Genomic DNA, 27,573 nt, shown 5'->3' with positions numbered 1-27,573 from the left:
CGCCAGTGTTCCCACACTTTTAACTTTCACAAAATTGTTGCTCTTTGCCCTTTACCACATCTGTGTTTGCATAACCAAATGGTGTACAGCTTGTCAACACCTTTTTCTGCCTTACCTTCCTTCCTCCAGGGTTTTGTTTATGTGTCATCAGAGCAAATCCACTTCTGAGGAGTAGAACACCCTTTTTCACAGTATAAAAAAAGGATCGATAATTAACATATTAATTCTCAAGCATAAGCTCTGAAGGAATGAAAAAGGCCTGTATAATCAAATCCAATTTTAGGAGAAATAGCCAGGCTAATTGCCTTATACCCTGGATTGCGAGGGTTCCTTTTTGGTTATGTTCGGTGTCAAATAAAACCATCCAGGACGTAGGCAGGAAAGAAGACACCCAATTCCTAACATTTGGCTGGGGTCACTGTGAGTCCAACACTGGTTCCCTCACCCTCATTAACACGTGATATGCAGTGCTTCTGGGCCCAATTCACAGGGTGCCACCACTGCTAGCCAGAGAATTTGGGCAATGTCTTTCTTTGGTGGAATTTAGGTGCCTAGGGCCATGTTCAGTCACCTCCATCCACCCAAGTCCTTGTGCCTCCAGTTTCTCGTTGGTGTCTCTGGGCAACTCCCTGCTCTGTGCCACACACAAGTCTGCTGAATCACTCCACTTCTGAACGAGTAGCTGCAGTGACTTACAAAGAATTTAGGCCATCTGGAAACAACCTGTTGGTCCAAGACGATGACCTGGACAGGCTATTCAGGACTGCCTGATAAGGGGTACAAAAAATCTGGTCAACATCTAGTGGTCTGAGTTACTGAGGTTATTCAACATCTGCTCCTATGAGCACTCGCTAGCAGCCAAGTTTGCTCTAGGAGGTGTCTACTTTTTGTTGCAATTCAGAGGCAGACAAGGAGGCTCTGACATGCTAACTCAGAGAGGCCAGATTTATTATATGTGCTCTGACTATGCCTAATACTGACAGCATCAAAACAACACTCACTGTTCTGACTCCTGCACACATGAGGACATATACTCTAAAGATCAGACTCTGCTGCCTGTCCAGGCATATCCCTATGCCTACTGTTTCCCAGAAGTTAGCCAAGTGTCCACTCAGTGTTTTGCAGAAATGAATCACACCCATAAATGTTCAGTAAGCTCACTATATTGGCGACAAAGAGAAGTATACTCCTTGTTTAGCTGCCTGAATTGTCCACTGCCTGTGGAGGGCAGGTGCCCAGATTACGTGCTATGAATCACCCTGATGGATTAGGAACCCACTACTTTGACTTTGTGATGCTTAAATTGGACGTCTATGGCAAAGCAGTCTGAACACGGATTTTTATCTCTCATTTTTATCCCTTATTTAAATTGTAGCAGCTTGTTTGAGCATTAGAAGTTTTGAACTCAGCCCCCAGTAAGTAAATACATAAATGCTGGGATGGTTTCCTAGACCATCAGACTCTGAATTGCATTTTGGGAAAACTTTCCTTGGCAGTTCAGCTATAGCCACTGTTCAACAGTACTACCCGCTTCAACAATAAACAGGCATTTTCTGGTCTTGGTTTCTAAATGCTGTTCTCTGCCACCTGCTGTCTTAATTTCCTTTTTGATGTTACATAGGGTATTTGCATAAAATTGTGGAACAAAACCAAATTCTTCTCTTACCACTTCAAAGCTACTGACCATCATGAAGTCCACCCACCTGGACTGGTGTAAACGAGGGGAGAATCTGACGCAACAGGGTAGTTCAGCATAATTATATATCCACTTTCCAATACAGCTAGAAGCCAAATAGCTGCAGTTGTGTCTGGCCAAGCCCAAGGTAAACTTGGACTCGGCACCATATTAACACAGTCAGGCATCTTCTGGATCACAACTGATTCATGACCTGCTGGCTAGAAGCACAGCCAGAACTTGTTTTTGTCTGTCTATACACACCTAGGAGATATTTTCAAAACATGGAGTTTAGACCAGATTTTTAATACTGAGGAAATCACTTTTCTTATATTTCTGTACTCAGGTTGCCAGGAATCTTACTTACTGTCTGAGCTGTGATATCACAGAAGGTTTAGTCAGACTGGAAGATAAACTAAGTGGAGAAAATAGTTAAAAATCTAAAATGCCAGTTTTGTGCCAAAAAATAATCCCTCCTGTTCTGTAATCAAGAGAACAAGTGAGTGGCTGAAACAGTTGTGTTTCTCCACAGTCCTTAAAACAGGTCATGTCTCAAGGCTGTTACACAAGCCACATCTTGAGCTTTTGAAACAGAAGAGACTAGCTGGACTATCTCTCATTTTAGTAAATGCCACTGTTCCACATGTAAACACTGGCATATGGGCTGAGTGTGTAGCCATGAATACTGCAGGTGTATTTCCAAGAAGAAATTAAATTGAATGTTAAATCCCTTCAGCCATCCAACAATGACAGGGATTTCACATAACTGCACTATTTTGGAAAACAGCATTCCTCTGACTACATTATTCTTTGTCCCCAACAATCGGTTGCTAATTCTGATCCACTAGCATAGTTCAGATTGATCTCAATTAATCTGATTCATACTATATTAATGCTCAATTCATCAGTGTATTTCAATATACACAATAATACTAATAATCTGGACTAAAACTTGAAATAGACCTGAACTTGTGGTATAGGCTGCATAATAGAAGACTGAATGTGAATACTGTGACCAAGTAAGCCAGCCTTGATGAAAATTGAAATCCAGGTCGTGAAATCATATGTTCAGGAATAGTAGATTTGGGGGTAGGGGTATTATTGATTCACATTCTGATATAGCATCTGCTTTTACTTTGAATTAAATTGAGATAAGTCAACTTCTGTGAAGGAACAAATGCATGAAACCTGCAAAGTTTGGTTCTAGGAGTTTTTGAGTTACAATAGACATTGTCAGCTCCCAAACTTTCTCATGAACTGCAAGTGTACCCATGTGAAACCACTGAGCCTGGAAACCCCACTGTCAGAGTCAGTATGGCTCCACTGCCCACCTGCGTCTGACGTCACTTGGACTGATCTCTGTTCTAGACTTTGGGTCAGAGCCATTTTTGGCCAATAGCTCTTGACCACAGTTATGAACAAGAAAAGGTCCTGACTCCTGGCAACACTGTATACCTAAGTGTTTGAATGTGTACAAAGTTTTGAAAATCAACTCCAGTTAGGATAAAACCATATCCCATGACAGTTAATACATGTTAACTTTCTGCTGCCTGCTGTTCTGTTGTTGGTGAAATGTCTGTTTCCAGCAAATGTAATAGCCTGCTAATTAACTGAAAATAAACTGTTTTACTTTTCCATGGCTGCTTTGTATTCTGCCAGGTTCTCTATACCCTGTTATTTCAGGATGTGGTCTTGACATGCCATAGCATGATATAATTCATAGTGACACTATCAAATGTGCTACCGCAAAATATGAAGCTGGGGAAAGGAGAGCTCACACTATCATGACATATAATTACTTCAGATAGCAAAACTGCTGCAGGCAAAGTCTGATACACTTTCATTAACTGTGAGCATGCATACATTGCACGTTATCCACTGCTCAAACCATGAGGTTCTCTTGAGGGAAGACATGTAGTCTAGTGGCTAGAGCAGTGGGTTATGTTTTATTTTGAGTTTTCTGCTTACCATGACTTCATGCGACCCTTTTGCCTTCACTCTGACAATTGTGGAGTAGTGATGAAGAATTTCTAAACCATCCTTTCAGGAGCATTAGGAGGCTTGATTTGTTAACATCAACATAGCCAGTCAAGATTTTGGAGTGTAACAAGCTATTTAAGCAACGCGTGAATGTAACAAGAAGGATTGTCAGGGAGCGGTGAGAGCAGGACTGCTCCACAAGGGGGACAAGCCAGGAGCTGAGGGTGACTCCAGCACAGGCAGTGCCCCTCACTGACAGGGCATGGTCCCGTAGGGGCTGAACACGGCAGGTAGAGCTGGGTGCTGGTAGCAGGGTCCATTAACCAGGCACAAGGTCTACTGAGAAAGTCACATCAGGAGCAAAAGGAGACAGAGCTACAGCAGAGGTCCAGAATCCACCCAGGTACACCTATAGTATAGCTCAGACAAGGGCTAAAGGCCCAGACCTGATCTTAAATAGAGCTCCTGGATCAGTGGGCAGAGGGTGTCAGTGAAAGTCCCAGGTGAGGCTGGGCCTTTCAGGCCAATTAAGACCTTTTGGTGTAATCAGAGCCCTAAAAGATCTCCTGGAGGAGTTTTTTTTTTTTTTTTAATTGAGAACAATGGTATCAGTACTTTCTTATCACTACTGGAAATTCCTTATCTCTCCTATATGGCGTTTGCCTCTTTTACAGCCACATCACAAGCACTGATACTTAATTAGCCTGTGACCAACTACTGCACACTATGCCTTCTGTTTTCTGTCCTTTTCAATAGATGTGGCCACAGTTTACAGTGGAAATTCTTGTCATTAGTCTTTAGGCACACGACCTCTCAACTCGTTCAGTTACACACACATCCATTTCTATTAGCTCACTCATCAAAATCTTTCATTGGTTCACATATTCAGATCCTCTGCTGTGTTGACAATGCCTCCCAACTTCATGTCAACAGCAAATTTCATTTGCAYACTCTTCCTTTTTATGTGAACATCACTAATGAAAACCTTTGCAGTGCGTGTCAAGAGCAATCCTTGATGGTTCCCATTAGTACCCTCTTCTCATAGAGCCATACAATAGATTCATGGAAGAATTCAGGTTGGAAGAGACCTCTGGAGGTCCATTAGTCCCCTACTCGAAGCAATCAGTCAGATCAGCTTTCTTGGCCCATTAAATCCCTTTGCAGCATGCCCACTGTTGTTTCATCTTTGCCTGGTTTCTTATGCATTCTGCAACTTTTTTGGCCATCTTTGTCATATAATTTCTTTTTGTCATCTTTTCTACATTAAAAATATTTCTCAATAAAAATATATTTTCAATATTCTGAAATATATTTTAAATATTTCTCAATTAAAAATATTTGATACTATGTTCAGATGTTTACTGAAGTCCAAGTCTTTAATTCTGTCCCACTTCATTTGTTTAGGAATGCTAAATATTCTTATGTACTTCCCTTTTTGCTACAAATTCCAGATACCTAGAATGTGGTTTTGGCCTCTCCAGTGATCTGGAGGTTCCTTTCACATTCCATTGTCTCTAGAGATTATGAGAATTCATGATATGGAAAGGGTGGGCCTTTGAGATCTCAGATTGCTATAGTTTCTTCACCAAATCAAATCATATGAAATCAAATTTTAATTCATATTCCTAATCTTAATTCTTCTTCTCTATCCCTCCTACAAATGCTGCAGTCATGCAATACCTTTGCCCTCAAATGAAACTTCCTACTGCCATGCTGAAGACCAGGTTTTCCATTCTTGAAATTCTTTGCAAGTCAGTCAGCTGGAACCTACCAGGAACTTAATGCCCACATACAACAGCCTTGTACAAAACCATCACTTCTCAAACTTCACTCAAGTTTGGTATGTTGGCAGAATATCCTTTACCTATTTCAGCCATACAGGATGATCTGGGGGAAAATATCCATGCTCAAAAAAGAAAAGAAAAAGATCTTTCGACAATTATCAAATGGATAATGAGGTTTCTAGGTTGCATTGCATTTTCTGCTGACCACTGAAACATTTTCCAGTGGATCGGGCCAATTCTTTCACTACCATAAACCACCACAGCTAGATTAAGTGTATGCCTATCAGCAGCTAGTGAAAAGTGCTACTTAAATGAGGGTCAAACTGTAATTGTTGGGCACAAGTAGCAGGGGTTCAGAGCTCAGAAGGAATGGCAATGAGACCAGAAGCCTTTCATCTCCAGGTCATTGATGCAACTAAATGCAGATCAGTACAACTAAAACAGATCAGTGATGATCAAAGTCTTCCAAAGGTGCTTAATAACAAACTGGTAGTGCAAGATACGCTGCCTTGCTCAAAGTTACAGGGACAAGGTTGCAGTAGCAGAACCAGATCAGATTCAAACCAATCTCCTTGGTGACATCAGGACTACGGGTTTTTTTTTAAGATAAAATCATAAAATATTTGTAAAATAATAATAATAATGAATCATAAATAATATAAGAACACAGTCCTCTGAATATGTATATCCTAAATTTTTAGGAGATGTGTGTTCAGACCTGACACCAAGTGCAGATTTTACAGCTCATTCACAAAACTCACTTTTGCTAGTATAACCAGCATTGATGCTAGTGTACTGCTTTGGTGATCTGATGCCTGCATTTTGGATTTCCATTTTTCTTACAGTGTACAGTAGTACAACAATCCACTGGAGCTGTCAGACCCATCAGAGGTTCTAGATGCCCAGATCCCACTGCAGTCCCAATTTAGAAGGAGCTGAGAAATGACTGCTTTGAGAGAAACAGAAATTTTGCCTCTGTGATAGGACTAGGGTAGAGCAGAAACCCCTCTCAGTATAGGCTCAGGAAGTAAGCTCATCCCTACTTGCCAAATTTTATAATTGTTTAATGCCAAATAAAGGGGGTAGGCAGAACCCTCTAGCAACTGTAGCAAGTAGTACAGAGAAACCAATACAAATTGGGTGCAATCACAGATGTGGAAGCAAGGGACTGTTCAGTGAGACAGTATTTGTACTTAAATAGGAAGCACACTGAAAATAAAATTAAGTTATTATTTTCTACTGGTACAGTTATATATAGCTAGAGGCACACATGCACAAGCAGACACAAAATTGGACCTATGAAACCTACATTTACCAACTCTGCAGGAATGATATATTATATGAACATCAGAGGTTGGGAGGAAGCAAACAGCTGCAACTTCAAACTATGTTGGACATTTCTTTAATGGATATTTTGTTCCAAATTAAAGTATACTGCCCAGTAATAAGCTGAACACAATATACTTCAGTTAAGGAAAAAAAATTGGTTAAACCAGCTGTTCATTTACTTTGTCTGCGTCAGAAACAGGAACTCAGCTAGTTCCTTGAACTCAGCATTCTCCTTTCTTTCAGCTTTATATACATGCCTTCACAATCTCCTGCTACCTTTTTTTTTTTTCCTGCATACTGCAGGCAATAACTGTGAAACTCTTTAATTTAACAATATGTTCTTTGTCCTGCGACTGTTCCTGTTTTGCAACCACACAGATTATATGTATGGGCCTGTAGGAATAGTCAAACAGTTAATAGGGAAGGGTTTGGCATGCTTTCACTATGTACAAATTCTACAATCAAGCCCTGACAAGAAAGCACTGTATCTCCTGTGGTTCCCAGTCCTGACTAAAATATGCAAAATATCACTACTGGGAATGACATTTATTTCCCAGAGAGCTGTAATACCAGTTTTTCATTATCAATGCATCATTGAATGGTATTTTGTTTATAGTTTATGCCATTTATTTTCCCAGGCATATTAGGTTTTCAGAAGTGACCCACAGTTCATTGTGCCTGTCAAAGATACAGAGGTGCTATTTCAATTTGTGTTACGCCCTTAATACAGTATGAATGAAAGAACTACAGAGAGAGCTATACCAAATAACTGTATTAACCTTCAAGGTTAAATATCCGTCTGCGTGTTTCCTAGGCTTTTCAATTTCTGTCATGTGCCCTCTACTTTGGTGTAGTATGTATCCTTCTTCAAGGAGGTAGAAATGCACTTTGTGAAGAGCACTGCAGTGCAGAGGTATCACAGCCAGGCTTACAAGAGCAAGGGTCTGCTCTGAGAAGTGACTGTACAAACTCAATTACTGATTCTGCCGATGAGACATGAACCAGAGTGGAATCCAGTGTGTTCCTCTAGAGTTGCATCAAGAGCAGCAGGAATACAAAAGGGGAAAAGCAGTAAACAAAAACCACTTTATTTGTATCTAATAAAGTAAACAATCAGTGTGAACACATACAGAGCCCAGATCCAGAAGGTAAGGAAGTAATATCTTTGCATAATCCCTTTTTAGACAAGAAAGGCATTTAAAGCCCTTCATGTGGGCTTGGGCCTTGAACCTGAAGACTGACTTAAGTAGAATCTGAAGACTGAATTTAAATGGAAATTTTCTCCTCTTTAAAAATTGCCTTATAAAGGTAGAACCTCAAAAGACTTGGAAATTCTTTCTCTCACCTCAGAAGAGTCTGAAAAAAAAAACGGTTACCTACTTAAACCACTGGAATGCACAGAAGCAAGTCATCTCATGAGATTTACAGTCAGTCCAAAACCAGAGGGTAAGAAAAGCCAGTCAAACATTTTAGACCTTTACAAGGCTGAGATTTAGCTTTTTAAAAGATGTGAGAAATCTATTTAGTGGCTATGCCTCAGCTCTCATTCAAACTGGACAAACAGTTCCAAATTCAGTGAGGCCAGAGACCCTCACAGCCCTGGTCAAGATCCACTGCCAACTGCAGTGAGACATGGTCTGCTGTCTAACGAAGGGAGAAAGTGCATTCCTGTGACATAGTGGCCTCTAACTCTGGTTGAGCTCAGGGAAACTGTCTCACTGATCTTCTCCATTAGCATTCAGGTAGCTTTGCCTCCATGAAAACTCATTAAACTTCTCAGCCATTTTTCCGTGTATACAGAACCATTCATCACTGAAAATCATAAGCAACAAAGAGCACAAAATAATTCACTCTTAATTCTGCTTTTGAAATAGCTGTCTAAAAGAGATACTCTTAGGGGAGGCATTGAGAAAGGAGGAGCCGTCTAGAGAAAACAGAACAAAACACAAGGGTTAAAATAGGTGGGAACAAGAAAGAGACACCTCACCACCCAGCTCATGAGAAAGCAGGAGTGATGGTGCAATGCTGGTCTGCCCTCCAGCCAGGGAGAAGGAGCAAAGCTCTCCTCTTTATAGCAGCAGTGGGAGAGCCAAGCTCTCCTGCTTTTCTTTTGCTTTAGGGACTAGTCCTGCTCACCATAAATATCTTCTCCAGGAGCTTACAAAGTCAGCACAGCCTTGGTAGTTTTGCTGCAGGAGGGAGGAAGAGGACAATTCGGGGTATGCTGTATGCTGTATTCAACAGGTTCTCTGGATTCAGAAATGCAAAGGGAATGGACAGAAGAAATCAGTTCACCTCTCTCCCTGTGATTTGAGTGTGTGGCTGGTAAGGGACTTGCTCAGATGCCATGTAGCTACTGAATATTTGCCACYTGCAGGGAGAGCAAGTCTCCAACCCTTGTGCTAAGAGCTTTCCCCTTTGAGCTTGGCAGAGGGCATATATTTCTCTCACAACGAGTCTCTGAGAACTCAGAAAAGCAGCCTTTCTGTGCAGAGCCATATCTGTAAAGCTCCTTAGACCTGATGCCTAGTTAAACCTGCTTCATTCCTATGCCCCAGGTTGTCTAGGGTCATCAAGCCAGAGCTAGTTGCTGCTCTTGCCAAAAATGCATGCATCCGTCTTCTTCCTGCTCTTTCCTTAGATTCCGTCATGCCAGGGGACGCAGACAGTAGCAGAAAGTTACACCTCCTGGCTAATCCAGCATTTTAATCAGTATGGACTATTATTCTGGCTCAGTGGTGTTTGAAGAGTTACCTTTCCTCTCACCAGACCTTATTTTCCTGCGGATAGATCTGCTACACAGATGAGCATATTTGCCCAAAATATCACAAGAGATGAGTAGATTTTTTTTTTAACTCTTTCCTTCTTTCAAACTTACAGCCACCACTGGAGAACAGTGGTCCCTGCAGAACTGTTATTTATCCTACTATGCACAAAAAACGTAGTGACACTCAGGATCAAGACATCAGAGAATCATCCATGATTCCATTAAGAACAAAGTCTCGGGGTATATGTGTACCTTTACTTTAGTCTGAAATACAGGTACTGTGTTTTGCATAACTCGAACGTACCAGTTGTAGGAATGACCCTACTGATTTCCATCCTAAAAGGCAATTCAAAAAGACCTAACCAAATTCCAAATATAAATAGCAGACCTTATCTGGTAATATCATTTGGCCATCTTCCAGTGCTTTGACTTAATATTCCTGACTGTTAGCAATATTGTTATCTGTAAAGCGTTATGGACATTTATGGTGCTATATAAATTCATATTATTAATTAATAACTATATATTTAGTGCCAGCATTTTAAACACTTACATAAGCAGTCTCTTTAACAACAGCAGCCATTGCTTTTTTAAGTTCACAATACGATCAGCAACACTAGCAGATCACAGCTGAAGCCCTCTCCAGCTGTGTCACAGTTTAGGGGATAGCATTCTCCCTCCCCACCTCTCTCACCACTCTGCACCCCCTCAACCATTAGGCTTTGAGCTGTCGCCTCTCCTGTTGCTCTAAAGATRAGCCAGAGTTGCAGGCCAGAAGAACCTGGATGCCAGGCATGATAGCCCCAAGATCTGACTCCATGCCAGCACCTGCGGTTCCTCCCTGAAGGAGGTTATGATCAATGGTGTATGCAGTGATCRGAAGCCCATTTGAACAAAGTATTGTTTATTTAACAGAAGAAAGAAAGCATTTAGAGACAAAAGGGTTTTAGAACAACAAGCAGCCTTCAAACATCTATCTTCAAATCTTTCTGTTCCCCRAGGGTACCTTAAAGTAGACCTCACATGTCTAGAAACCCTCCAAGGTTCTTTCAGCATCTGACCAACTCTCCTCATATGACAGTCAGACTTCGAGGACAGCATTTACTTTTGAGCCATATCCTTAGACTCTCACCCTYAGCTTTCTCTGAGCAAAGCACTTCAGCCTGCAGGTATATCTGTGATGACTGACAACCTGTTATATTGATGATACATGCTAATGGAATTTGATCCTGCGCAGAGGAGTCAATGGCGAAATGCTGAATTCATGCTAATTTCTTGCTAACGTGTTATTGGCTGGCTATAGATTTACAGTCTGAAAAATATTACACACAGTAACAGAGCACGTGTTCATCCACAAGATTTCAGGTTGTTTATTTTTCCTGACCTCCTCTTTCACTTGAGCTGTACTGTGCAACTTAGTTTTCCTCACAGCCCCTATTTCTTCCTATTTTATCAACTAATTTACCAACAAATCCTTCACCAGTTCCTCTTCCCATACAAGGCCCCAAGCAGGACCTTGCCCYAAGCAGGACAATGAGAAAGAGCACACTGAGAGACCTTCCTGGCATTCAGACATTCAAAATCACGTATTTTAGCCGCTAGATCTCCCTTTCCCTAGTGACACGCCAGACCAGATCTCTCCTTTTACCCTGACTACTCATTTGACTGATATCATCTCCTTCCTCACTGCATGCAGCAGAAGCCAACCCCTCACTGAACAGCGCAATATAACAATCTCAAACTGCACAACAACCCCCCAGGGAGGCCCTCAKGGTAAAGCAGATGGTTTAACAAAGCCTTATGGAAGACTTTTAACTGCTGTCAAAGAATTTGGCCATAGGACCAATAAAAGGAGGAGCAGGAAGAGGGAGATTTGGAGAGGAGTTCAGAGGCATAGGGAAGGGGGGAAAAGAGACAAATTCAGCCTGTGGAGGCTAAATTTTCTTATGGGAGGTCAAGGTAAGAGAAAGGTCTAGGAAGCCTGTGTCTGCTGACAAGAGCAGAAAGCCCCGACTTAGAGCTAAGCTGCAGCATTTTGGCATAGCCTTTGCTTGCAGACTGTATCAACTCTGTGACATCTCCCTGGAGCACGTGGAGACTGAGCAGTCCCTTCTCTTCCCACCGAGATCTGTGACTTTTTCTGTATCCCTGTTTCCTCCTCAACATCTCCTCCTTGACACCACTCTCTACTCCTCTTGGACTGTTTCTTTTTTCCCCTCCCACCCAGGGCCTTGCATTTTTGGCATCTTAATAATGACTTAATGCCCTTTGGATCAGACCCTTGAGAGGCACTACCTGTTTAAGCAGTGAAGAAATGGGAGGGAAAGCAAGAGATGTATAATGAATGAGAATGAACTCGGCAGCATTTTGATTGTTTAAATGAGAGGACATATTTAGTCAACGGAGTACTTAAAGTTATGATCCCATGGCAATTTGAACAGAATGAATATATCTCTGCCTAATCCTGGTATAACCTAGATTTATTCTAAAATAAAATATCTCCCTAGCATTGTCAGCTTGAGGTAATATTTGTAAAGTCATTAAGTTTCGTGCAGATTGCATGATGGAATTGCATAAGATAACTTTCATGGAGTCAGCTTTTCTTGAGGTGTTTTATATATRTATATCTATGTCAGATTAATTTGAGCTAGATGAAAGGTAGATTTTTTTAAGAGCACCCGCCTCCTGTAATGCTAAATGTTAACGCCTACCAGACTGATCATTAATAAGATATAATTGTACATAATGATGGGTGTATATAAATATTACAWATAAAATACTGGGGAAACCCAGGGCAATGACAACCAAGAATTGCAGAGAAGTAAGACTGAAGCAGACAAGCAGATGCTGATAAGCATACTGTAGTGCATAAAAAAGATCTTTCTGAGGCAGAAGGACATCATTTTTAGGTAGGCATGAAACATGCCTAAAGTAAAAAGACTCCCTGCAGACATTGCTGCTTTTTTTCTTTCACCTGAAGGAACTGTTGTTCCATATAACAGAATTTGTAGGAAGATGGTAGATAAGATTTTGATATTAAATCTTCACARGAAGTACTATGAGAACATAAAAAGCAACTTCTTCATGAAGGAAACAAGTAAAAATAGGAAACTCAAATACTTAAAAAAGGTATTAAGTTCCTGATGTGCCTTGCAACCCTCGTCAGACTGTGAGCTAAATAGTATAACCACAGGACARAGTGGCTTAAGGAGTGACTTTGCCAGGATCACTTAGGGTGTGTTCAGATGGCATAATGCAATTCTAACACTTTTCTCAGATACCTGAACATACTTATCCTGGCCACTGTGTGCTAATCACCTATGCATTTACTATGGGCCCTCAGCCCAAGTTTTTGATATGGCAACTCCTGTGTACACTTCTGAAAACAGACAAGAGTCTTTTAAAACCATATTGATGTGCATGATGCCTACCTCTGACTGCAGTCAGCAAAATGTTCTAGAGACTAGTCAGCAAATGTTCTAGAGGCTGCACTCAGRAAAGAAGAAAATTCTCCTTGGGTTAATATTCAAAACACAACCTATGCTTTGGAAAGCAAGCAAAGAAAGCAAAGCAAGGCAAGAATGAAAGCAAGAAAGAAAACAATCAAGAAAGCCAAAAAGAGAGAAAGAAAGAAAAAAAAAGAAAGAGAAAAAAGAAATTTCTTACATGTGGAGAGGGAAAGAAATTTTCTCATCCTTTTCTGGCTTCAACATTAAAAACTTCATTATCAACCTCAAATTTATAAATAAAGTTTTGGTAGGTTTTCACAATTTGTACCTTCAAAATAGATCCTGGAGGATTTGCATGCTCAGATATCCCTCATAAATGAGATGTGGAGCAGCACCAGGGTGACCAACAGAGGAGCAAGAGCAGACTGAGTGGGAGAAAGGGGTCAGAGGCAGGAGAAATACTGAGCGTGGGGCCAGAAAGAGGGAGGCTGTCAGGTACAAGGCAGGTTCTGGGTAAACTTCTTTTATTATTTACATACATATTACATATACTGCTGCTGACTTGAAGAAGGGCTTCTGGTTTCATTGATTTTGTTTAGCTATAACAGAGAGTTCACAAGCTATACATGTGGAAATACCATCATTCTTCTCCTTTGGGCAGTGTTGCACTAAGCCCTCTTGGACTGATGATTTGAGCAAATCAGATGCATTTCTATATGTGTGTAAAGCTTCATACAGCCTTTCAACCCCTTGTTTGAGGGGGCATGTGCAGGCATGTTGGTAGTGGACTGGCAATGGCTATAACCTACCTCTTGATTTCTCCTCCCAWGTAAGTATATTATTACGTAAATTACGTAGTATGCATGTTTTTGTTAGTTTAGCTCCAGCCCAGAATTTCTTTCTTGCCTGGAGCCTTTGACTGTGAACTTCCACTCCTGCCCCCCCAATCAAAATGTCATCTAGATAAATGTTTACACTCTGTCTACAGAGACAATTATGTTGTGGCATCTGGTAAAATATTTCAATATGCATGCACTGTCCCAAAGACATATTGACTCCCAAAAGAAAACATAAATATATACTCTCTTCTTCTAACTCCATCTATGGGAATATGCACCTAGAAAAATACCTGCTGTGAGCTAGTGAGCTATGCTGGTCCCAGACACATATGCATATTTCTCTTTGTTGACACTAGAAAATGTTCCCATTTTACATGCCTGTACACAGGGAGAGGATTCTAGCTTTTGTTTCTACCATGTTGGTTCTTTTACCCTCTCTGCTACTTAACAGATCTATCTATCTCATCTTCAAGCTTTAGGGTAGAAGAAAGCAGCCTGAAGGTAAATCCTCTGTCTTCTATATCCCATGGAGAACTTCTCTGTCCCCTGAAATATGTCCTTAGGCATGTCCTAAAGGGCTTTAGTCCTCCCATCTTCCAAAAATATACCTTCTTCATGAAAATAAGAGCTTGACATACTTTTTAACTCAGCACTTGTTTTCACAGTGCTGTTAAAAAAAAGCATTGCAGCTTCCAGGTTAATATTTTACCTACACATTAAACTCAAATATATCCAGCAATAAGGATAAGCTCTTGCTGTGAATCTTGAATTTCACTTATTCTTCACCACAGTGTCCCTCTTTCAATGCCACTCTTTTCAGCAACATCACATCTCATGCCTCAGCATCTAGTGTAAAGCTAATAAATGGGCTGCTTTAGATAGACAGTCATCATCTCTTCTGCTGCAGTGAAGTCCATTAGTTCCATGAAGAGTTCATTCAAGAGAGAGTTGCCCTCACTGTCATCTTCACCCACAGGGCACTCCTTATTTGTTCTTGCAAAACCTTGTCAAGTGATATTTCTTGCGTATCTTTTCCTGTGTACTGAATTTATGCTGGTACACTGATGGTCACAGCACGGGGAATGCCTGGGGCTGGCCTCCTCTGAGCTGAAGTTCACACGCCTTCCTGCCCCTGAACTCTTTTGAAATATTTTGCCATCTCTATCATGTCAGGGATATCAGATCACCATCTGGTCACTATAAGAGTCATTGTAGACTCAGATTTCTTTTGCTTGACAAATTCAAAACGGCCTTGTTAGGTTAATTCTGGGTCTCTTACTAGTCTCTCTCAAAGTTTTATCTGAACTTTCAGTACGGCTTGACCTCTCMCCCAGGGATCCACTGAATGTTCCCCCAGAATTGCAAGGTCACCTCTGCAGCATTATACCAAAGTCACAATCCGTTCTACAGTTAAACTTTCCTTTATCAGCCTGATATTTTAAAAAAAATGTTTTTTACTATTTTACAGTTTTGTTGCTGGAATTCTGTACACTTTAAATTTTTGTAGTGCAATTTCATATCTACCTTTCTCTGCCAGAACTGACTGAAAACTTGTTAAGTGTAACAACAATATTCAGGCCTGATCTTATGAGAAAAAAGGTTTCTTTTCAATTGACTTCCATTTTGTCGACCCTTTGTTTGCAGATACAAAGTTAAGTGTTATCTAAAGTTCACTAATTATCTTCCATATTTCCAAAGAATCAGTTACTCAGTTTTGCCATTCTGATTTTTTCTCCCAATTTGCTTTTCTTCCTTGTAGATCTGATGTGCAGTCACCCTTATTTTTTCTTGTGACCCAATTCAAACTGTTTCTTCATAAGAAGTGATATATTTCTATAGTGCTTCTCCCTCAGATTACCTGTGTATGGGAATATAAACCACTTTAAAGGTACAATTCCCAACCCAGTAACAGTCAGTTGAGCCTGACATCAGTAGCTCTGAAGTTTGCTCATAAATGTTCACTAATTTCATACTAACCCATATTGATAGACTATCTAGAGAACAAGACTTATCATCTGCAGTATTGCATTGTGATTATTGCACATAGGCCTTAAAAGTTATTTTTAACAGCCTACCTGAATTGTTATAGGGTAAAACCACTGGCTTTTGGGTGGCAGCCTTAGGAAGTAATTATGGTGCTGGCTGTCAAAGAGATATAAATAGTCTCAAACTTTTGTATAACCAGACAGAAGCCAATTTAAGTGAACAAACAGATTAAACAATGTAATCTTGCACAGGCTGTGAGCAGGAGCCCTGCTGCATTATCACAACAGAAACAGGGARGTAAGGAAGAGGCCTCAGGAGTCAACTGATCCAAAACTGCTCYGGGCAATTCATTTGTTAGCAAAGTTACATGATGTCCCATTCCTGAACGGTGATATTTTTCTGTTTGTTTGTTTAAACAAATAATTGCCAAATTCAAGCCCTGCCAGAGAACAGCATGCAAAAGAACCCTCCCAAACCCAGCTCCAAAGGGCAGGCTAGATTTCAATCTATCACCATATCCCCAGCAGTCAGTGATGTTCATGTAACACACTCCCTTTCTTCTAGTCTCTGTTTGATGTTTTCCAAGGTGCTTATAGCACTTGGATCATTTTTGGAACCACAGGGTGTTTACCATACCAACTACAGGGATACATTTCGTTATGAATTTCCCTGCCCATTTATAGAAGATATGTATGCTGTCTGTTCTTGTAGCATTAACAGGCTTCCTTAATAAATTAAAAAATAAATCTGGAAAAACAAAGCATTATCCTTCAATGACTTAATAAGATTTTGCATCATCATCACCATTATTATTATTATTAAAGTATCCCAGCAACAGAATAACAAAATTACACTGATGTGAGCAATTCACAAACCTTTGATTAAGAATGTGTCAGCACTTTCCCGCATGAATCCTTCTTTTTGGTGAAATGAGAAGGAGTGGGAAAGAGATAAAAATCGCCTGCTGTAATTCTTTGTGGGCTGCTCTCTGGCAGATGATGTTTTGACAGAGAACCTGCTTCTTTATTAACCCAGCTTTACAAAATAAATTAGCCTGAAACATTTATGATCCTGATTTTTAGGACAGTATTTGCATTTAATTTGCAGGCCCCAGTGACTGCCTGCCTGAACGATCAGTTAGTCTGCTAGCTGCTTGTCTGAGTGTTCATTTACTGATGCCATGTGTGAAGGCATGGAAACCAACATGCTTTAGAGGTGTGACCAGAGTTTGCATACAGTCTTGCTCGCTCAGATGTATCAAAATCTGCCAATTTAAACTGTTAGTGCTATACAGCAGGTAAAACAAAAGCCTGTCTCTATAGAAGTTAAAGACCAGAGTGGGGCCTAAGTCAAGCCATCCATCTTGAGGTGCCCAATTTACGATGCCCAGGAAGTAGGTAGTGGCCCTGGTAGACTATATCAGACACCTAGACTTCCTAATGCAAGCAAGAATGAGATTAAACACCTCCCAAAGGCAATTCAGGCTCCCAGGTGCTAAGCCTGGAGCTTTCTTGAGCTGTTGGGTAAGAAATGGTTCCAGTGAGGAGAAGGGGAAAACAGGGAACACTTCACGTTTTTGTGACCTTACTCCAGTGATGGCTGATCACTGGATTCAGACCATCAAGGCCTCTTCTGAGAGTAGGTGCCCTTGAAAACCAAAACAATGATAAAAACAGCTTGAAGAGGAGGCTCCATCCACTTTTTGCATGGCAGCCTAGCGGTTAAAGTACACCTGGGAATGGAGAGTTTGAGGCCCTCCTCACACTGAGGAATTTCAAGCCCTCATTTCCTACCTCTGAAAGGGTTGTTCACCTTCAGGGCAGACCATGTGGTGACTCCTTCCGTTTCTCCTGTTCATGCTGGCCCAGTGTGTGGCCAAAATGGTAATGTAAAGACAGTGAGCAAGAAAGAGTGTAACTGCAGCCTTGTTGGAGAAGCATGCAGTTAAGAAAGGAAAGACCTGATTTAGGGTCTCTATGTTCTGGCTCACCTATATGTTTTGCAATAGATAGTTCTTCAATAAAACCCACGAGTAATCTGGACTATGAGTCAGGGCTAGTCCTGTTGACTGACAAATTGAGTTTACTGCTCATGGAGTAAGATCTATTGCAAGGCAAGTAAGGATACCACTATCTTGCCTGTTAGCATTTAGGATTTATATTAGCTCCTAGTGGTAACAGACAAAAAGGCTACATCTATGCCAGTAAATTAAACTGTCCCAGGCAGCACTGTGGGACATTGGAAATCCATCATCTCTACTGTTTAATTGTTGAATGGTTCATGGCACATTTCTGGCCTGTGACAACTAACACGTTCCCAAACAATTTCCAGGAATGGCCCTGGAGTAGACACAAGCCACAGACCATTCCCAGTGGGAAGCTTGTATATAACCACACTGTTTTAGAGAGTAAAGAGTTTAATAACAGGGGATCTGTGCCTCAGAAGGGCTCTAGGTGTGTTTTAGTTAGTGCTAGAGGTGTAGCCAGCACAAGTTTCAGTGTGCAAGGTGCTGTACAAACAAATAAGAGATTGTGTCTGAAAAGAAAGACACTCTATCCTGAACAGTTTATAGTTTAGCTGTGTTCTGATAGTTCTTAATTTATAGGTGGCTCTTCAAACTCAATTCCCTGTGCTGACTTTCAATAATTCTTTGTGCCTGAAAAATAGCCACTCAGTGGCAAAAGCAGATGAAAAAGAGACCAATGCTATATGTCTGTTCAAAAGGAAAAGGGTGAAAATTTCAGATAAACAGAGATTTCCTCAGAAGAACACAATTCCAGAGGCTGCCCCACATCTAACACAGCCAATAAGGATGGACAGTTTAAAACCATGGTCTAAATTCCCATCATGTACTGAGTGGTGTGATTATTACGTATACAGCTGAACTTGTGGGCAAYGCAGAGGAATCCTGGAAATATTTTAAGCATTGATTTTCACAATTTATGGCTGTGACACATTCAGAGTTAATGAAAACACAGGGAAAGTGACCTTATTAACTCTTTCGCGGATGCTTGTCTGACACCTCTTTGGCAGAGGGGATAATTTTACCTAGACATTTATGTTAAACTGAGGCATACAGAGTTCTTAGGAATAACAACAAAAATGCTTATTTTTAACTTGTATATGGGAAGGAAAAAGTTGACACAGTTTCAAAGCCCAAGAGCATGTCTCAGTAAGGAACAGTGGGCAGCAGTTTCAAAAATCATCTGGGTATCTGTGGGAACAAGAGAGAATTCAGGGAGAAAGATAAGGGGGCACAMGGGAAAAACAGTAYGTGGCAGCCAAAGCACACCACCCTTTTGCAACATGAGTAACGAACTAGCTGGTGAAGGCCAGACAGCTTGTTCCAGCTGCACGGCGGAGGAGGGAGCGATATGGAGATATCACRGTCCKCCCCTGACCACARAGGGTTGCATCCCAAAAAATAATTGCTGCTCACAGACTAACTGTTGACCTATAGTACCCCCAGCCTCATTATCCCTGCTTACCATATTAAAAATCACACCTTTTGCTGCATAATGATATGTAAATAAGGGGGGCATACCCCCAACAACCGCGCAAATGGCAATCTGGCCAGAGAAGTATGTCTGCCGCACTTCCACATCCCACCTTCAGCAACTAGAAAACAGAGGAGAGCTCACTAAAGTTTTTGGAAGGGAAGAAAATTGAACCGCCGACCTGYTCACYGGAGATTGCTGACGAGCGAGCCTCCTTCTCCCCTCCCCCAAACAGGGACGCCTCTTTGGTAAGACTTGCGCCTCCGACAAACGTCGGACGTTACCCGGGAAAATATATTATTATTGAAAGCGCTTAATTGTTAGTTTGAGSTCATAGAAAGAAMATTTGTAGCAGCAAGYGCRTTTATCAACGGCAATTCCGAACCTGTTGTATCTGTCGCCTTAATAAAACCTTATTCTTTTTTTTACTTTGCGAAACTGTCTCAGGGAAAGTCCTCAAACAGGGGGGGCTATGGCAGGCAAAGGTAAATTACAAAGATTCTTTTTACTTTGCGAAACTGACCCAGGGAAAGTCCTCAAACAGGGGGGCTCTGGCAGGCAAATGTAAATTACAAAGATTCTTTTTACTTTGCGAAACTGACCCAGGGAAAGTCCTCAAACAGGGGGGCTCTGGCAGGCAAACGTAAATTATAAAGATAAGGAAGGGCCTTCCGTCCCTCCCTTTCACGCGACAGTATCTATACTCCTACTGACTTGAAAATATATGGCTTGATTTTCAAGAGTGATCCCATTGGCCTGCAGGGGCAAACTCTGATTTACACAGATGATAATTTGGCCCATCTTGACATCCTAGAGGACTCCAGGGATGTCAAGAAATCCCAGAGCCCAGAGACTATGGACAGACGCATTCAGTTTACCACAAGTGATAAAACAGGATAGATCCTCCTAAAGTGGGTCATTGAGACATTGGACCTAAATAATTGGATACGCACGGTTTACCAAAGAGTGGAAGCAGTGAGCACAAGAAAGAGCACTAGACTTGGCAGCTGGCAAGGAAAACTGTGAGCCTGTGAACAGACTGCAAACTGTGAGCCACAGTGTTGGATTACCCGACCCCGGCATCAGAGAGGTGTCTAATCCAATTTCTAGTATAAAGCTTGCTACGTGTTACATTGCAGCAAGGAGCACAGTACGTAACTGCTTTATTCCTTCAAACTGCATGAAATGTTTAGCAGAAAGCACACAGCAATGCAGGCATTTTTCCCACTGGCTAGTAATTTTGGTCTCAGTCTAGTAGCTCACTGGTCAACCTTTCACTTCCAGAATCAATTAATAGCTCCACTATGGTACTTTCATCTGAAAAGCAATGGTTTCCAGCAACAGAAGCTGGTCTGCTCTATTTAATACCAGTAGCAAGCATAGAGACAGTACAGAGACTTGAAACTGCCTTTCTGAGTGTGGCAGACCGCGGCCAGGATACCTCCTTAAATAAAAAAGATGAATGTCCTGAAGCATACGATAGATTCACTTCCCATGCTGGAAAGATGCAATCTTCACACAAAGAGGAAAAGGATTTTGTTTTCTTTGTTATTGTTCCAAGTGACATAGTAACATCTACCTGAATCCAGACAGTAATTGCGACTGATATCTATCAGGATACGTAACATTATACAACAGGATTTGACATAGCACATAAGAACACAGTCATTTTGTTAAGACTTGGGTGGTTACCAAAAATGCATATAATAATTTAGAGTCAGGATCCTTGTGTGGTTATGTGTCCTTCCAGGTAAATGTGTAACAGAACAGTTAATTGCACCCAGAACTGTGCAGACTGTGGACTTTTTAAATCAAAGGCTGAACAGGAATGTTTTGAGCAATTGTCTCATATTAGCCCCAAACATATTTGTCTGTGTAAATGTTTAATAAAATTAAATAACTAAATATCACTGGGGAAGAGGTGTGTTGTACAACTAAAATGTCTTGTTCCACCCGAAACAGAATATTTTAGTTCATTTTAATGCTCTTCATCTTCCATTTTTTACATTTCTTAAGTTTCTTTCAGACTGAAAAGTTCAAATGTTTTTATTGTCTCTAAATCTCTTTGTTTTCTTATTCAGCTGAACTAATACATGAATTTAATTTTAATTTAAAAATAATTTCAGTAACTCTCCAGGAAACTATATTTGTGCTGAAATTGCATTAACAAACAAACAGAAACCAATCACTCATCTTTGGCACCTTGACACATAATTCCCCCATCAAAGGGTGGAGATGGGTGAGCTCAGCTGGTGCAGACAGAAAATGGCCAGCCCCCACACATGCCCACACACTTTGCCAATTTGCTTTTGCACAGGGACTGAGGAGAAAACATATGTTTTCTGCTTGTCTTCAGCTGGCATATAAGCCCTAAGGAACTGTTGGTGGATAATATGAATTAGAGCTTGCAGTCAGTAAGCTTGAGGTCTAGTCTGCACCGGGACCTACAACAATCCAGAGCATCCTGAAAGCCTGGCAGCTAGTGCCCTTACATCCTCCCCACACTTTCCTTCAGTTATTCCAAATAGCAAAACAGTGTAGCAGAGACAGATCCACAGGCCATCCTACGCAGCCGTATCCATGGCCCTGAGGGCTCTGGAGACTGAAAAGCTTCACAGGGCGTGAGATAGCTGGAAGCTGGGAAGGACTTAGAGAGGCTGGCATCTCCCCACTGCTGCCTAGACCGTGAGGAAACATCCCCCAGGGATCATCCTCGCATTCTGCAGCAATCAAGCTCACTCTGCCAATAGCAGGGGCAGCTGGCCAAACTCATTCCCATTGTGATGTGGGGGCAAATCCCCCTTTCTGAGGAAAGTGCATGATGATACATGTCTCTTCTCTCTCCTGGCAGTCGCTGTTAAAAATGCCTACATTTTGCAATGAGTTCTGAATTATCTTCTAAAATTATACATGGCATCTCCCATCTGGCACTGATGTCAGCATGGCGTATGTTTACCACAGGAACCTGAAGAACACTCTGAACTTCTACAAGGAAAAAAAAAATCAGCTTATTTCACTTTTTAATGTCAAACGTGCAGCCCCGCAAGTTCTGCAGGTGGCAGCCAGACATAGGAGCTGCTGCTCTGTCTTCTGCAGGCTTGGATGCGGCTCCCTGAGCTTCACTTCAACTCAGTTACCTGGGGTGCTCCAATTAGGACCTGAATCCCCCAAGGCCTCCTTTAGAGTCCTCTGCGAGGGATGCAGACAGCCCTCGGGAGCRCTGCGCAGCCCACCTACAGTCTGAAACTCCCTGCGGTGGCGCCCAGCTGTCTCCCAGCGGCTACAGGGAAAACTTGAGGCAGCTTGACTCCTTCTGTAACAGCCACAGAGAAATGCACGGAGTTACCTGGCGAATCCAGGCTTTTCTGTGCCTCTTCATGTTGTAATTCTTCCTGAGCCAGCAGGGGAAAATTGCTAAAACTCTCACATATAGCTATACACAAACACTCAACTACAAATTCTTACCACAATTGCCACAAAGCCCTATGCAAGCTACAGAGAGGACTGCAATAGTCTCTGCATAGAAACAACATCGTTTAAAACAAAAACAAAAAGACCTAGATAGTAATTTTGATACTTTTGTGCCATTTCAGTCATCTGTTCTGCATAATTTTTTTTGGTCAACTAGCTAAAAGTAGATAGCCCTGATGGACTGTGTTGATTCCTGAGCCAAACTGGTCCCTGGAGTATTTCATGCATCAGTCTGCAATACTGTCTGACTTCTGGTACATTCAAAAGACTTACATGAATGAGGAAAAAGCTGTTTTGGCATTTGCTTTTAACCTATTTCCTTGAAACAATAAAATTTTTGAAGGGTAGGGACGAGCCTTTTTGTTTTATGTTTATACAGCACCTGTTTCAGTGGTGTTACATATACAACCTGGCTCCATCTACTAACGGTTTCATTTACTATTTGAGCTCGTTAAAGTCATCATCTTTCAGTGAATTCTACACATCTTGATACAGACTCCACTGTGCTGTTATTGTTTACTACTCCACCTCTGCAATAAAACTCTCTCTCATTTGAACAGAACTTTCTTAACCAAAAGGTGCCAACATCTTCCTGCAGAAATAGAGGATTAACCACATCGGGGAGAAGGAAGAGACATTCACACCTTTATGTTATGTAGTCGCTCATCAATGAGGAACAAAAAAATGTGGACTTAAATAGAGCAAGTAAATCCTATGTAGGTTCCAAATTCTGCAAACTAGTAAGTATGTTCAACTCTTTGCATTCACAAAAGCTACATGTATTTTTGTTCCTCACCAGCACTGATATGCTATGTTCAAAATCATAAAGAAAAATAAAAAACACAAAACTCTAATTTTATGTTTTGAAAATTATAAACTTTAGATCTGAAGGCCACAAAAGGCTATTTGTAATCATCTGTTTTGATCCCCTGCACGCCACAAGTCTTCTCTGGACTAATTTGTGTTTGGGGTCCAGTCATTGGAGTAGAACTAGTCACAGTTGTTTTTAATCTGTTTTACTATTATTTGCAAACCACTAAAAAGTCCCAGAAGTCTCCCCCTAAGCAGAACAAATTTAAACCTACTGCTAGATCAGCTTTTCTCTGATGTTCTTGAAGCAGCCCACGGATCTGCAGCAGTCCTCTGAACACAGGCTGAAAACCAATGAGCTGGATTATATCTCCTATTTTAATTAAAAACTTCCTAATCATGGACAATCCATAAAAACCTTAGGAAGTTGTTCTTCTCTTGAATTACCATCAGTGTTAAAAATGTGGCCATTATTTTTAGTCCAAATTTGTCTGACTTCAACATCCAGCCTTTAAATCCCATTAAACACTTGCATGTTGGATAGAAAAGCCCTCTATTATCAAATTACTGGTCCCCATGTTGGTCCCCATGTTGGTCCCCATAGTATACTGTGTGATCAAATCACACTGTAACCTTTCGTGTATAAGTAAATGAAGTGTACAACACATAAAACATCCTCAATCTCAATATCTACTCGTGACTCATTGTTAAAAAAGATTTTTTAAAAAACCCGAACACAAGTCCATCAAAACCTTCATCGAGTTCTGTGCTCCATTGCTTGGTAATTTGCCAAGAATGTGTTAACATACCTTCTCCCATCTGAGCAATAACTCCTGCGATGGGAGTGTTTGAAATGTCCTGACAGGAAAGTTTGAACTGCAGCCAAAGGAAGCTTTCACTTCCAAAAGGCTGGGATTTGCGAGCTCCTGTGGTGGATTTAGTCACACATGGCAAGCAGTTCGGACAYGTCACCCGTCAGATAGTGAAAACACATGAGGAGCTCCAATCCATCTGAATATGAGGAAAAACTTCTTCACTGTGAGGGTGACAGAGCACTGGAACAGGTTGCCCAGAGAGGTTGTGGAGTCTCCTTCTCTGGAGATATTCAAAACCCGCCTGGACGTGATCCTGTGCAATATGCTCTAGGTGACCCTGCCTGAACAGGGGGGTTGGACTTAGATGATCTCCAGAGGTCCCTTCCAACCTCAGCCATTCTGTGATTCTGTAATCAGTGTGGGGTCCAACCTGCAAAGTTTGGAGAAACATCTGAACTCCCCCAGTTTTTTTGACAGGATTGCAGGCAGTGGGGAGGTTCACACCTTCCCATTGATGGGAAGCCCATTTCTGCATTGGACCTCATTTTCTGAAGCTACCAGGAAATGCAAAGAGGCATAAAGCACGGCAACGTGATTTGCGTTACGGTCAGTATTTGCATAATACAGTTACACATGTCTGTGTCTATGGGCGTATAGCAAGCACATCTAATAGGCTGTAATTATGCCTTGGAAAATACACACACCAAGGAATTTCCAAAGAGTCTGACCTGGCAGAAACTGCAGTCCCAGGAAATCTACAACAGTTTGCTGGGATTATCCCAACATACACTTGAGATGCGTGGCTGAGAATTGGGTTGGTCAGATAAATCAGATGGGACTCTGCCTTCTCCGTGACTGAACAAGTGTGCAATAACTTCTTGGCATAAATACAAATTTTAAGTTTGGTTTCTTCAGATGTGTCCATATGCAACTCTGACGTTGGCTTTCCATGAACATCTCTGCCAGTAAAAATCAGCTGCTAAAATATTCCTGGAAAGTAAACAAAAAGTGGCACAAGCCTTAAACAAAAGTGAATTGCTTAAAAAACTGGACCTGACAATTGCCAACATTTACACAAATCACTGAGATGCTCTCACAAAAAATGCAAAATTTTATTCTGTCTTTTCAAGCTTTCTCAGATTTTTAGTATTAAAAGCAAAGGTGATTCTCTTCTTATATGTTTCTATATTATTTCTTAAAAAAACATGCTAATACTGGTTTGATAAAGCTGTAGTAAAATACTCTCTGACACTGAAATATACCTCTGTAAATGCTTCGCATTGACRTTAATTCTGCTGCTGCACAAGTCCTCAGGTTATACAACAATTTAAAGATGCACAGAGTGAGTCAATTTCTGCTAATACTGAACAAGAATCTTAATTAGAATAAGAAAAACTATTTTACCCTTGGATTTGTGATTTCTTACTCCAATATAGATCTTTGATGTAGAATCACTCCCTGTTCCATTCTGTCTCCTATCTTACCTCCACGCTTGTATCATAGTGAAATAATAAACCTTCCCCTCATGCTTTCCAGACGGACAGCTTTTTTTTCCATCTGGACATTCTGTGATATCTCAAGCCTTCCTCAACCTGACTGGATTTTATTCATTTCTTCTGATCCTTTATTTACGACATTTCATCCCAGATACAAAGGAATTTTCCATAATGCAATAGATAGCCATTTTCTGGATTCTGCAGATAACGTGGTGTTATTATCAATTTTTTTTGCAAGGAAGTGGCTATTCTGAATGCCATTTTTGACCTTAGAAATTAAATTCATTAAGATAACCATGTCAGGGGTAATCCCAGTGACCAGGTAGAGGAAGCAAGGAGCTAGTTATATTCTTGGAGGTGCAGCAATATTACAGCAAATAGTGGGCAATATGAGAGTCCGAAGAGACAGAAAAAAAATCCCCATTTCACACACCACCACACAGTTAACGAGGTGCATTAGGTGGGTAGGATTGCTTGCCTTCCTGAAGGGTCAGGTCTTAGATGGTGGGCTGGAGACCACCGATTTGATACAGGGCAGTGGCTGTCTCCATTATCCATGCTCTCTTCCTTTACTGCAGCTGGCTCCAAGGCAGCCACTACTTCTGCATGCCAAAATAATTGATGAGAGAAGACCCCATCTCCCTTTCCCCAGCAGAAATGGGTTTAAGCAATTTGCTGCATGCCCTCAACTAATGAGGAGAGAATAACCGTCTTAAACCATTGAATGAAAAAGATTGTGGATGACTTGATAACATCTGATTTTTGAGGAGAAAAACTCCAAATATAATCATCACTGGTGCACTGCCCCTGTCTTGGAAATATCACATTTCTGTTCCCCCAAAATTGTCCCTCTTTTTCTTCTCTTCCAGGACATACAGACTAAAAAATGTTTGCTGAGGCTGGAGACGTGTTACAGAGTGAAAAAAAAATGAAACCTAATCCATAAGAAAATTAGCAGACTGCAGAAGAGTGACCACTACCTGAGAGAAGAGCCATCAAGGACAGGAAAGGGCAATGTGCTTTTCCAGCTCCCTAGCTCCCATTTTAGACCCTCTGTAAAAGCAGAGGGTGTTTTCAGAGTACCTTGAAAGACCACACAACCTTTTGTATCAACTGAAAATCCTGAAGTTCAAAACTGAAGCTATAAAGGAAATTATTCAGAGCTCAAACAGGACATTTTGGATCACCTGGCCCTACCACACTCCCCAGCAGCCCCTGACCCATAGTTGGGTGCTCTTTTCCCCACTCCATCGAGCCCCATCACAATCCTGCAGGCTGTCTTGATAAGAGTAGCAGCCACCACTGTTAGACATTTATTTCCATTTAGGAGATCTCTTGCATCACTACCACTATGGCTCTAAACATATCTCTGAGCTGGCTTTCCTGTTTATRAGTTAACATACAGACTCTCCCAGCTTCTTCTGGCTTAAAGCTTCTCAAGGACTACCCAGACCCTTCTTTTGCRGTCAGATTAATATTTCACCTGTACCATCACTCTGTGCGTAATTTTCTCCCTCAGCTTTTCAGTGCCACCTATCAAACTTCCTTATGTGGCTACAAAATCTTCCTGCCTGATGAAGACTGGGCTACTTACATTATTTTTATGTTTAAAYGCATTCAATTTATACAGAATTGTGACTGAGGAAACAAGCATCCTTTCATTTAATGAGCCAAA

This window comes from Apteryx rowi, unplaced genomic scaffold (assembly GCF_003343035.1).
Source record: "Apteryx rowi isolate R43461 unplaced genomic scaffold, aptRow1 scaffold_112, whole genome shotgun sequence".
In the NCBI taxonomy this organism is placed as follows: Eukaryota; Metazoa; Chordata; class Aves; order Apterygiformes; family Apterygidae; genus Apteryx; species Apteryx rowi.
Note: the sequence above shows the minus strand (reverse complement) of the source record.